The sequence below is a fragment of the Macrobrachium rosenbergii genome, chromosome 11, assembly GCF_040412425.1.
Source record: "Macrobrachium rosenbergii isolate ZJJX-2024 chromosome 11, ASM4041242v1, whole genome shotgun sequence".
NCBI lineage: Eukaryota > Metazoa > Arthropoda > Malacostraca > Decapoda > Palaemonidae > Macrobrachium > Macrobrachium rosenbergii.
Genome location: NC_089751.1, coordinates 48,615,665 through 48,630,014, shown reverse-complemented (window position 1 = coordinate 48,630,014; position 14,350 = coordinate 48,615,665). Strand labels below are relative to the sequence as shown.

The window sequence follows — 14,350 nt, the reverse complement described above, 5'->3', positions numbered from 1 at the left end:
CAGATTTAATACAATGTCAAACTTTATAATATACATTCATTTCAGCTCCCCCCCCTCTCTCTCTCTCTCTCTCTCTCTCTCTCTCTCTCTCTCTCTCTCTCTCTCTCTCTCTCTCTCTCAAATGCAGAGGCCACAAAAAACCGGTTGGTCTCCTTTTCATTTAGGGCTCACCAAGAGATGAATGCCTCGCTTAGCAATTATATACAAAAATGATCCCTTCTACTGATGATTGTGTCCGGAGATGAACAATAAAAAAAAATATTGCAAGGCAGCTGCATCCTTTCCTCTGCAAACTGCAACAATTTCCTTCAAATGTCCCAGCAGGTAATACGAGAGTATCAAACCAAGGCACCAAAATCAAAAAGAAAAATAGGTATTGAGGGGTGTCTGGGGGATACCTGGATCAACCTCAGATTTGGCATGTAAATCCTATATATCTTTTCTTATAGGTAAGTAAGGAGTATACAGGTACTCTGAACCTGTGTGTCTTATCTCATAGATAAGTAAGGAGTATCACTTCAAAGTAAGTGAAAGAAATTAAGGAGTTTCGTCCATACATTGAATGAAATGTTGTCAGAACGTACTTAGGTAATCAGTCATAACAGAAGAGAAATAAATTATCATATTAAATGACAGGACTCTTTAACCCACTTACACAACCATGCACACACGCATAGTGTATATATACAAGCACATATGTGTATGTGTGTGTGTGTGGTTGTGTTTGCCTGCGCCTGTGCATGTTACGTCCAAACACACAGAGAAAGTAAATGAAATATCTTGTACCTTGTCAAAGTTGAAACCAGCAATGAGATTCATATTTCTCCTTGGCAAGAAGGTATGCTAACCAAAATATCACATTTGGATACGGCTTAGTAACTAGAAATATGAAAAGATTCTTAAAATTCGGGTTAAGTATATTACCCCTTGCCAGAAATGTTCATGCTTTCCACCGTAAAAGAAGAGAGAGAGAGAGAGAGAGAGAGAGAGAGAGAGAGAGAGAGAGAGAGAGAGAGAGAGAGAGAGAGAGAGAGTGCATCGAAGTCATTAATATAAAGCGAAACTAAGAAAGCTGAAAGAGAAAGGCCCATAATAATAGCCGGCACTTCCCTACACATCGATTCCCGGCCCCCCTCCCCCCCCAGCCCCATCACACTTTCCAATGGCCAGCCCACCCTAAACATATCCCACTACCTTCAACTCTCTCTCTCTCTCTCTCTGCTTTCCCACTGCAAATAAACACTCTCACTTTCCATTTGGACTACAGCTAGTCCTCCCCAGACTTTCCTTTCATGAATAGACTCTTTACCATTCTTACGCAATGCTGCAAGGAAACAGAATTCTGATCCAAAACACCTCTCTCTCTCTCTCTCTCTCTCTCTCTCTCTCTCTCTCTCTCTCTCTCTCTCTCTCTCTCTCTCAAGAAAAAAAATAGGAATGAAATTAATAATACTTGTTTGACATAATGACTGGTGGTACTTGTGATGTACATTAGTAAAACTGTTCGTAAAAATTTAGTGTTAAGCTTTCATCTTTATCGCATTTTTTTTTTTCTTCTCTAGTTGGAGAGAGGGGAAGAGAAAGGGAGTGGGAGTTTGCGTTTCCTTTAAAATTTCATTTATTCATATCCACTAATACTCAAGAATATACTGAAGCATAAAGTACATACTTTCTCTGTATATTTAAGAGATAATACAAAACATGGACTAGTTATGGTAAAAACATTAAAAAAATTTACACTCACGCATATAAGCTATATACAGTATATATATATATATATATATATATATATATATATATATATATATATAAATATATGCATAAACAGTTTAGAAACTTTAAACATTCCCTCATCAAATATTGCGGTGTATAACATTTCCAGTACCTACAAAAAATTAACATACGCATAGCGAAGTTACACCTGAAACTCCAAGATTATTTAACATAGAAAATGTCACTGGCTGTAGGGAGACGGCTGGCACACTACTCTAGTTTCCTACAAAATCAAGCTTTTCCAGCATCAAAATTGTCAAATCACTTTTAAAAATGACAGAAAATGGACCCTTCCATCAAGAATGTTAATCATCTACAGCCAGTCACTGAAACTATTAGTCTCATCACAGGATAAACCCTACTATTAACATTCTAATGGTGGTGTATGGCAATTATCCCAAGTTAAAAATTGCCATGCTGCATCTTTTTTAACAAACGCAACATTAACATGCAATATGTGGGACATTTCTGCACACAGCAAGTTCCTGTGCTGAAATTCTCTCTCTTGCACATATACAATACAACACAAAACAATACAATACAAAATAACTATCACACAGAGAAACGCAAGAAACGCCACAATCTGGAGATGCATACAGTTCTGTATGCTCACTTTACATGTCGCTGGATTGGTTCAGTTCGTAAAGTATGTATTTCTGGCATAACAGTAGGTAAATAAAGGCTAGGCAGAAACTGAAACGAAGTTCCTAAAACAAAAAGGTAAACAAACAAAAATTAAAAATATAACCTAACTGAATAAAAAAAAAAATCCGTTATCACTATTATTATCGTCACTCCAGATGCAGGCCTACACATTTACCTAAACTACCACTACACTGTAAACCAAGCATCTACAAAGTATAATACCGAAATTTAGTTAAATGAAAATTCAGGGGGAAAAAGGTATACTGCTAGCAGACACCGTAATAGTATAGGGCATTAGTGCATAGCGCTTACGGGCAGTTTCACAGATTACCCTATAGATCTCACCCGTCTCGATAAGATAACCTAATGAATATCTGGTGCTTCCTAAGCAATTTAATGCGTCTACCGCAAAGGCTAGCCTATAATTCAAATTTCATATTTCTCCCTTCCTATAGAGTTCATGAATTGTAACTAGCTTTTCATTCCCTTATCGTTAGTTGTTTCTAAATTTTTTTTTAAATCGATTGCAAAAGACATCAGCATACTCAGCATTTTTCATTCATTTGTTTGTTTGAAGCAGTTATTTATTTTTTTTTCATGAAGGAGACATTTTTCTTTCTGCCTGCAGACAATCCTCTTCAAACCACTTTCCCGAAACTACAAAATAACCTATAAGCAGTTTTGGGGAATATGGTTAAATAACCGAATGGATATTTATCCACACCATAAGTGATTTCTCCTGGAAATGCACATACAATGCGATACTAGGTGTCCGGTAACCAGCACTGCTAAACAAAGGTGCAACTTCAGTGAAAAAGGAGAAAATCTCATTATATAAAAGCATTATTTGTCGGCATCCTTCTGTCACCAAGTCTACAAGGATTTCAAAATTATGTTGCTTACAGAGAGAGAGAGAGAGAGAGAGAGAGAGAGAGAGAGAGAGAGAGAGAGAGAGAGAGAGAGAGAGAGAGAGAGAGAGAGAGAGTTGACATTACAGTAAGCGCTGAAATACATTAATTATAGCAATGGATAAAAATATACGTATATCACCCAAGATTACAAACCGTTTTGAATGAATAACATTCAACACTTTTCGCCTTAAAGCTTACTCTCTTCTCCTTCATCGTACTTATAAAAATAATAGAAAAAAATTTCCACAACCAAAATAGCTTTCATAATATACCATTAAAAGACTCTTTGATTTGGGTAAAAATTGCAAAATCTAGTTTTTTTTTTTTAAGAAAGTAAAGCATTTTGAAAAATTTCCGCGTTAAAAATTGAATCCCTGTTTGTACACAGACACCAAGTAATCTAAAAGTTAAATGCAATCCAATGCTCTGTGGGCTACGCTATCACACACTGTACTCCAATGAGTGAGAATATATGCAATATTCTAATATAACGATGAGTTCCTTATAAAGCCAATAGCATCTTTATTCAACTGTATCTCCCCTTCACATATCTTACTAAGACTGCAGCATTAATTTCTATCCCTATCAGATTTCTTACGGCCAGACACTCATATTTCTTGTTACTTAATCTTCTCTCTTACATTTCTCAAACATAAAGCTCTTAATCTTACTTCATATCGGCATCAAATTTCTTACACTCTAAAACCAAAAGTCTCTCGCGTTTGATCTGCCTTCCAGCCTCAAAACTGTAACCTCTCTCTTTATACCTCTCTTGTTTAAAATAGCTTCCAACCTTAAAGCTCTAACCTCTCTTCTTCCAAATACCTTCCAACCTCAAAGCAGTGACCTCTTTCTTTATACCTCTCTTGTTCAAAATATCTTCCAGCCTCAAACCTGTAACCTCTCTCTTTATACCTCTCTTGTTCAAAATACCTTCCAGCCTCAAAGCTCTAAGCTCTCTGTTCATACCTCTCTTGTTCCAAATACCTTCCAACCTCAAAGTAGTGACCTTTCTCTTTATACCTCTCTCGTTTAAAATACCTTCCAGCCTCAAAGCTCCAACATCCCTCTTTATACCTCTCTTGTTCAAAATACCTTCCAACCTCAAAGCTCTAACCTCTTTCTTTATACCTCTCTTGTTCAAAATACCTTCCAACCTCAAAGCTGTGATCTCTCTCTTTACACCTCTAGTGTTCAAAGTACCTTCCAACCTCAAAGCTCTAACCTCTCTCTTTATACCTCTCTTGTTCAAAATACCTTCCAACCTCAAAGCTCTAACCTCTCTCTTTATACCTCTCTTCTTCCAAATACCTTCCAACCTCAAAGCTCTAACCTCTCTCTTTATACCACTCTTGTTTAAAATAGCTTCCAACCTCAAAGCTCTGGCCTCTCTCTTTATACCTCTCTTGTTCAAAATACCTTTCAGCCTCAAAGCTCTAACCTCTCTCTTTATAACTCTCTTGTTCCAAATTTCCAACCTCAAAGCTAACCTTCTCTTTATACCTCTCATGTTCAAAATAACTCAACATCAAAGCTCTAACCTCTCTCTTTACACCTTTATTTATACCTCTCGTGTTCAAAACACCTTCCAACTTCAAAGCTCTAACCTCTCTCTTTATACCTCTCTTGTTCTAAATACCTTCCAACCTCAAAGCTCTAACCTCTCTTTATACCTCTCTTGTTCAAAATACCTTCCATCCTCAAAGCTCTAACCTCTCTCTTTATACCTCTCTTCTTCCAAATACCTTCCAACCTCACAGCAGTGACCTCTCTTTATACCTCTCTTCTTCAAAATACCTTCCAGCCTCAAAGCTCTAACCTCTCTCTTTATACCACTCTTGTTTAAAATAGCTTCCAGCTTCAATGCTCTAACCTCTCTCTTTATACCTCTCATGTTCCAAATACCTTCCAGCCTCAAAGCTCTAACCTCTCTCTTTATACCTCTCTTGTTCAAATTACCTTCCACCCTCAAAGCTCTAACCTCTCTCTTTATACCACTCTTGTTTAAAATAGCTTCCAACCTCAAAGCTCTGGCCTCTCTCTTTATACCTCTCTTGTTCAAAATACCTTTCAGCCTCAAAGCTCTAACCTCTCTCTTTATAACTCTCTTGTTCCAAATACCTTCCAACCTCAAAGCTCTAACCTCTCTCTTTATACCTCTCATGTTCAAAATAACTTCCAACATCAAAGCTCTAACCTCTCTCTTTACACCTCTCAATCTCTTTCTTTATACCTCTCGTGTTCAAAACACCTTCCAACTTCAAAGCTCTAACCTCTCTCTTTATACCTCTCTTGTTCAAAATACCTTCCAGCCTCAAAGCTCTAACCTCTTTCTTTATACCTCTCTTGTTCAAAATACCTTCCAGCCCCAAAGTTCTAACCTCTTTCTTTATACCTCTCGTGTTCAAAATACCTTCCAACCTCAAAGCTCTAACCTCTTTCTTGATACCTCTCTTGTTTAAAATAGCTTCCAACCTCGAAACTGTAACCTTTCTCTTTATACCTCTCATGTTCAAAATACCTTCCAGCCCCAAAGCTCTAACCTCTTTCTTTATACCTCTCTTGTTTAAAATAGCTTCCAACCTCAAAGCTGTAACCTCTCTCTTTATACCTCTCATATTCCAAATACAACTCTCTTGTTCAAAACACCTTCCAACCTCAAAGCTGTGATCTCTCTCTTTACACCTATCGTGTTCAAAGTACCTTCCAACCTCAGAGCTGTAACCTCTCTCTTTATACCTCTCTTGTTCCAAATACCTTCCAACCTCAAAGCTCTAACCTCTTTCTTTATACCTCTCTTGTTTAAAATAGCTTCCAACCTCAAAGCCGTAACCTTTCTCTTTATACCTCTCTTGTTCTAAATACCTTCCAACCTCAAAGCTCTAACCTCTCTTTTTATACCTCTCTTCTTCCAAATACCTTCCAACCTTAAAGCTCTAACCCCTCTCTTTATACCTCTCTTGTTTAAAATACCTTCCAACCTCAAAGTTCTAACCTCTCTTTTTATACCTCTCTTGTTCAAAGTATCTTCCAACCTCAAAGCTGTAACCTCTCTCTTTATAACCTCTCTTGTTTAAAATAGTTTCCAACCTCAAAGCTGTAACCTTTCTCTTTATAACTCTATTGTTCAAAATATCTTCCAACCGCTAAGCTCTAACCTCTCTCTTTATACCTCTCTTGTTTAAAACAGTTTCCAATCTAAAGGCAGTAACCTCTTTCTTTATACTTATCTATCTGACTTTTCTCTCTCTCTTTATGCCTATCTATTTGACTTCTTTCTCTCTTTATACTTATCTATTTGACCTCTCTCTTTTTACTTCTCTATTTGATTTTTCTCTACCTTTATACAGATCTATTTGACTTTTCTCTCTCTTTATTTCACTTCTCTCTGCTCTTTATACTTATCTATTTACTTCTCTCTCTCTTTTTACCTATCTATTTGACTTTTCTCTCTCTTTATACCGGTCTATTTGACTTTCTCTTTATTTCACTTTTCTCTCTCTCTCTCTTTATACTTATCTATGGGGCTTCTCTCTCTCTCTCTCTCTCTCTCTCTCTCTCTCTCTCTCTCTCTCTCTCTCTCTCTCTCTCCGGGGGGGAGTAAAGACAACTACGCATTCACATGTACCGAAAGGACTTTCGAGTCTCACAATCTTACAAGTCTGCGCACGTTCCAACCTCCTTTTCCACCAACACCCCCGTTAAGCGGACCCGCCGTTGCCCTCGCCACGAGCCTATCCACCAAGTAAGGAATCCCGATGACCTCCCTCCTCCTTCTCGCCCTCTGGCATCGCGAAACGACAAACGCCCCACACGAACACCCTCGTTCGTTCGTCCGAAAGCCTTAAAAGCCTCTTATAACAAGGTCAAGACCTGACACAAATACCCAGTCCTGAGCAATGAAGAATTTGAAAAGAACAAAAAAAAGGAGGGGCGGGGAAACCCGGGATTAAGGGAAAGACAATCAGGAATGAAAGCTGAAAAGGAAAATAAGTTAAGTATACCTTAGTTTTACCAGACCACTGAGCTGATTAACAGCTCTCCTAGGGCTGGCCCGAAGGATTAGACTTATTTTACGTGGCTAAGAACCAATTGGTTACTTAGCAACGGGACCTACAGCTTATTGTGGAATCCGAACAACATTATAGCGAGAAATGAATTTCTATCACCAGAAATAAATTCCTCTAACTCTTCATCAGCCGGCGGCGGGAATTGAACTCCGGCCCATCGAATGACGGTCTAAAGCTCAACCGACTCGGCCAACAAAGGGAAAAGGAAAATAAAAGTTAGTTATTAGGGAAAGAGGAAAAGGAGAGTAGAAATTGGAAATTAAGAAGATTAAAAAGTTAGCTATCATTTAAAGAAATCAGAAATGAAAGAGGAAGAGGAAAAAAGATAGTTATGAAGGAAAGAGGAAAAGGAAAGGAGAAACTGGAAATAAAGGGGAGAAAAAAGTTACCTATCATTTCAAGAAATCAGAAATGAAAGAGAAAGAGGAAAAAAGATAGTTATGACGGAAAGATGAAAAGGAAAGGGGAAATCCGAAATTACGGAAACGCAAAAAAGTTAGCTATCAGGGGAATGAAAACTGAAGGACATAGGAAAAGATGAAATAAACCTTAACTGCTGTGCAAAATACAAAAACTTATGAAAGTAAAACTGGGAGTAAAGAAAAAAAATCGAGAATCGGCGTAAGAAATCAAATAAGAAATTTGTCAATGATGAAAAATAAAATCTGGAATTTGGGAAGCGATTGTAATGCTATTAACTCTGCAGGAAATATAACATGATAGGAACAGCATTTTCTTTCACTAAAACCTATGCAGTCATTACTTGCAGACATACGCAGACAGCATCCACATAACAGAATGCCAGAAGGTAAAAAAGTTAAACCATTACTCTCTTAACTATAACTTAAAACATTTCGCTTTAAACAAAACCATTTTAAATAGCCTGCACTCGATATTGGCTACTGCTGACTGTAAGTGCTAATCTTTTGAAGGAAATGAAAAATTTATCTCCCCTTACGAACGAGGATGGGGAATCTTACTAGTAACATACGAGTATGTATGATTTTTCCCTGTCGATCGCAAAGATAATTTTAACAAATGTTTGGATAGACTTAAACATGAGAGAGACGTTTTAAAAGACGAAATAATTAATCTTATATGAAACTGAAGATTACTGTACCACATACAATACGGAAACCCGCGTTACCATAGGTAACTAATTGGGTAGTAGTAATCTCAAGATTCACAAAACATTAAGATCAATTAACTAAGAAGATTAATTATTCAGTGTTTTCGCACCTGGATAATAAATGCAACCTGCAACAATTGAATTGCAGAAACACACAAACACACATGAGGAATCAGCAACACAAACCCCTACACAGAATCGCGTAGGATGATGTTTCCAAGGTTAGGTTAGGTTTGGGTATGCTGTAATCTTTCAATTATCTGTAATGCAGCTGTGGGAAAGATTAATTTTCTTTCATGCTGTTCACGGCGTAATCCATATTTTTCCCAATACTTCTCTTGTAATTTGATCTTAATTCACTGTTATAACTGGGGTTACACACTTATTTTTGTTGTCCCCCCCCCCCTCAATCCAAAAATCAACGTTTTCACAGCGTGCACTTCACCAACAATAATAAGTCATAAAATTAACAAAGCACAATATAATCGCCTGAAAAATATACGCTTCGTGTGTTTACAATTGTATCAATTAGAAACATGTTAACCTGCCATCATACGCATTTGGAATGGTATTTGCTTTAGGCCTAATACTACACAACTACTTAAGTTACTCCGTCCCACAGCCTACAGTAACCAAACTTGGCCTTAATTTTTAAAAAATTACCGTCCAGACAGACTAGGCTTGGCCTAACCTACAGTAGCACATCATCGTTTGTGTCATGGCATAGGGTATCCAATCTATATGAACTAATGTGAGCTGAACCACCGTACTTCTTGGTAGCCTTGAATACCACGTTTCATTATGGCCCTGCTACCATTTTCGACGGGTACACCCGACGACCTGAGCAACAAACGGCAGCAAATAGCCTACACTTGCCTATTCAACAAATTCTACTCAGGTTTTCTTAAGCTACTCACCAGTACGTCGCACGCAAAGATTTATTTGGCTCACTATTAAAAAAAAAAAAAAAAAAAAAAAAAAAGCTTTTGTGTTCGCGAAATACGTACCCAAAACAAGTAAATTCGACACACTTTCGCCAACTAGTGCACAATAGACTGTGAGACGAATAGCCAGGGGATCGATTGTGGAACAATACCAACACAACCCAAACAATGACATCCTCTTACATTAAGTCGACCATCAATTCCCTTATCCCTTGTTTTTAACGCATTATCGTCAGCCATCTTCAGTGTAACAAATTAATTCGCTGTTTTCTACAATGAACTACATATAAAGGATTAGAACATGGCTCTCCATCTCTTGACAGTGGATTTTTCACTCAAGGATATCAAAACCTCAATGAGACGTAACTAATAGTTAAAATTAAAATGTCAACCAACCTCATAAAAAGAACATGGCGTTTAATGTTCGTTTGTTACAGTACCTCTGTATCGTTCATGTCGTTAGACAACTGAACATTGGTTTCGGTCATGTTTATTATAACAAATATAACACTTCAGTATAACTTATCAAACGAATTTTCTGCTCTTTCTGTCACGAAGTATAAATTATATATGAGAACAACAGATGACAGATACTGCACGACGATGCCAAACAACTCCACAACTCTACTGGATTACAATGTGGTTAAACCTCAGCATTATATGGTTGGCTGCTTTAGATTAAGCCGGCCTTATGCCAGCACGTGCCCTTGCCCTAGGTGTGGGAAGGTATGAGAGGGAGTTCGAGGCTGATGTGGACATACTGGCTCCGCTTCACCAACATAAATGACTTTCACAGTGATGAGACCAATCTTACACACTTTCTTTTTGTCTCAAAAGATTTGATAGCATGCTAGTCCACTCTCCTACCTGTCTTATTTTTCATGCTGGCCTGATTCTTTCAATCCGTCCTGTCCTCCATAAAATATATATCTCATTCTACTCCTCTTTAAAAAGAAAAACTGTTAATCCTTTCTGAAGCCATTTCTTGCCTATAAATATGACCTGAACAGTCTTTTGAACTAAGATTCCTGTAGACCAGTCAGTGCAGCTCAGTGCTTCAAGCGTTCTGTATTGAGTACATGCACATTTCTGCATTCAATTACATTTATCCATTGTAGTAAAATACCCAGTTTAATAGTGCATGAGAAGACAAGACCAAAAGTTATTATTAGCAAGTTCTGCGACAAATGACAAGAAAGTATTGAAACGGACGTTTGAAACACGCACAGCAATGGGCGCGGACAAACGCCAAGAATCGATATTTGAAATGCTTTATAAAAATTTTGGAAAAACTGTTCGTTATCAATGGCGCAATATCTCGAAGGATGGTGTAGCTCTTAGGTCACTCCTTAGTGATGTTATTGTCGACCGAGTTTCAGGACAGGCCAGAGCAACTTGCATCCTTAATAGGTCTTTTGACATTGATATCAAGGAATAGGAACTGGTACTAAAAGAAACACACGCACAATATATATATATATATATATATATATATATATATATATATATATATATATATATATATATATATATATATATATATATATATATATAATTAATTCCACCAGGGGATTGTCAGAAATCACGTCATTTCTTTATTTAATGCCTACATTTATCAATATTTAGGCAGCACTTGTCATCGAGAGTTTCGATAACGAGGAAACGGAGAATGAGATAAACGATATTGGAGATAAACTCTAGACCGTGGGAATTAATGACTAAAAAAAGGATTTTTATCAGACAAACAGGTGATACGCCCTCATGAAAAAATCACTCTGGCTAAGATAATCGAAGCAAACGCTTGAGCCTATCATCATGAACATTACAGGGATTTTGTTTTTGGGATGAGGTTGCTAATCCCATGAACTTCCCTACTCATGCGCCAGTTCACCATAGTATGTCAGTTGCCCGGTACACTTTTTAGTTAACTACAGATTTGTATGACTGAAGCTGTCAACATATTGAATTATGCGTACGCATAACTCAATGGTTGACATCTTCAGTCATACAAATCTGTAGTTAACTAAAAGTGTACCGGGCAACTGACATACTATGGTGAACTGGTGCATGAGTAGGGAAGTTCATGGGATTAGCAACCTCATCCCAAAAACAAAATCCTTTCGTAATGTTCATGATGATAGGCTCAAGCGTTTGCTTCGATTATCTTAGCCAGAGTGATTTTTTCATGAGGGCGTATCACCTGTTTGTCTGATAAAAAAAATCCTTTTTTTTTTTTTAGTCATTAATTCCCACGAACTAGAGTTTATCTCCAATATCGTTTATCTCATTCTCCGTTTCCTCGTTATCGAAACTCTCGATGACAAATGCTGCCTAAATATTGATAAATATAGGCACTAAATAAAGAAATGATGTAATTTCTGACAAATCCCCTAGTGGAATTAATTCAGGTTATAGGTATACACCAGGAAATAAAGAGAAAAGGTAAGTATCGCATCGAAAGTTTGACGTTATGTTGTCAAGTGATTACCTGGCAACTTTCCTGTGAGAAGACCTAACCAAGTAACCCTGTTCCCTTGTGTATGTATAGGTACTATGCAATGAGGGGTTATATTTCCTGGTGAATTTAGGTGACGTTTCACCTCGCGTAAATATTCGCTGCGTGAGATGGCAAATATAAAAGGCAACATTCCGACACCGTTATTCTGGCAAAAGCTTCAGTTACCGCGTGGATGTGTGCTTTGGAAACTTTGCCGAGTCGTGTGATTATGTGACGTCAAACTTAATTTAACACATTAATATATATATATATATATATATATATATATATATATATATATATATATATATATATATATATATATATATATATATATATATATATATATATATATATATATATATATATTATATATATATATATATATATATCGCTTAAAAGCGCAGTGGGAGAAATTCATAATACATAATATTATGGTCAGAGGACAGTACAATCAAACATCCTTGCATGCTTTTAAAAATAGTCTAAGCTGGTCAGGGCCTATATCCAGTATGTCATTTCTTCACTTGTGGTTTTAAGCGAGATATAAAAGTAAAGTATCATTGCGATTATTATCATAAATATACATACTATATACGGAATCTACTGGTCACTTTCTTTCACCAGATACGTATGTAGTTGTAATAACCACAATGATCTCATAATTTCTCGAATCTTTTCACACTTCTGGATAAGCTTGCCACTCCAAAGCCTTGTGCCCAAATGCAAAAATGTGACTGATGTCCTGCAATTCGAACATCACCAAGAGCATGAACGATGCTTGCTGAAAAATAGTCAGGTCGACAACGTGACCTCGTTCTACTACTTTGATGGAGTTTGAATCCTGCTACAGGACATCATTACTCCAAATTTTTGAATTTGGATCTGAGGCTTTGTAGTGACGGGTATTGTTGAAAGAATTTTTAAGAGGGCATGGTGGTTAAAATTACACACACACAAACACATCATTATATATTATATATATATAATATATACATACTATATACGGAAACACACAATCACTGTGTGGAACTAAATTTTCAAAGAAATGTGTATGGTGGAACCCACTTGTAAATAACCACAATGATTACCTGGGCAAGCTAACTTTCATACCGAATCTTTTCACACTTCTGGATAAGCTTGACAACATTTCACTCAATTATCCTTTCTGAGTGAATAAGATAAATCATCAAACACAATCACGCAAAAAATAAATTTCTGAAGTATCGAACCTGATGTCCTTACAGGCGGTTGGAACCTCGAAGCAGCACCAGAGAATTACCTGGGCATCAGAACGAGGTCACGTTGCTGACCTGACCACGAGAGGGTCAGGTCAGGTCGACAACGTGACCTCGTTCTGACTCACTTTTAGATGGAGTTTGAATCCTGCTATCCCGGACATCAGAAATTTATTTCTTTCAAATTTTTGAATTTGGATCTGAGGCTTGAAATGTCTAGTGACGGGTATCCAAAAATGTTAGCTTGAAAGAATTCGAGTAGTTAAGAACTTCTTTAGGGCATGGTGGGTAACGCCCTTGCTTTCCACCTGAGAGACCTGGGTTCGATCAAATTACACACACATACATACATGATTTCATCTTACACACACACACACATGAACACACACACACAGCTTGCCAGGTACAGTAGGTTCCAACTTTAGACTTGTATGGCCCAGTGGTAACGCCCTTGCTTTCCACCTATATCCTGACGTGAGTCAGAAATTTATATATATATATATATATGAAACAATTCCACTTGACAAATAGCGGCTTCGGAGAAAAAAATCAAACTCACTGCTACACACGCACACACACATGTGTATATATATATATATATATATATATATATATATATATATATATATATATATAGAGAGAGAGAGAGAGAGAGAGAGAGAGAGAGAGAGAGAGAGAGAGAGAGAGAGAGAGAGAGAGAGAGAAGGGCCAAGTATTACTCGTATGAATTTATATAGTATATATTACCTAATAGTAATTTTACTCTTTTATTTTTTATAATTTTGCCATAAACACTTGCGAGAGCTTTTGTCTTCAAATCCTTGTCTCAGTTTTTCATCAGAACGCTCAGGCAGACTGTTATCCGTAGCATGTTCTTGTACGGACGAAACTGAGCAGCACTACTTATTTATTTCCTCCTAGAATTTGTATTTTTTTTATTGTATGAGTAATATTTTGCATTGTATACGTGGTTCCTTGATATCAACAGCCTCATACGACCATTGCTCCATGAACGTAAACATAAATTCCTACATTTAGACTGATTTTCAGAATAGATAAGTTAGTCATCGAATGTTACCGATTCGTTTTCTTCATAAAATTTAGAGGTAGTTCTAAATTCTAAGTGTACCTCCGTAGATTACA

The 14,350-nt window shown here is 37.0% G+C and overlaps 1 protein-coding gene across 1 annotated transcript in view; it reads right to left on the bottom strand.

The window, feature by feature from the left end:
• LOC136843430 (protein bric-a-brac 1-like) overlaps positions 1-9,555 on the bottom strand; it is a 361,384-nt gene extending 351,829 nt beyond the window's left edge. Inside the window, exon 1 of the mRNA XM_067111890.1 lies at positions 9,536-9,555. The gene's annotated coding sequence lies outside the window, so the exon portion shown is untranslated. The remainder of the gene's footprint in view (positions 1-9,535) is intronic.
• Positions 9,556-14,350: the final 4,795 nt, after the last annotated feature.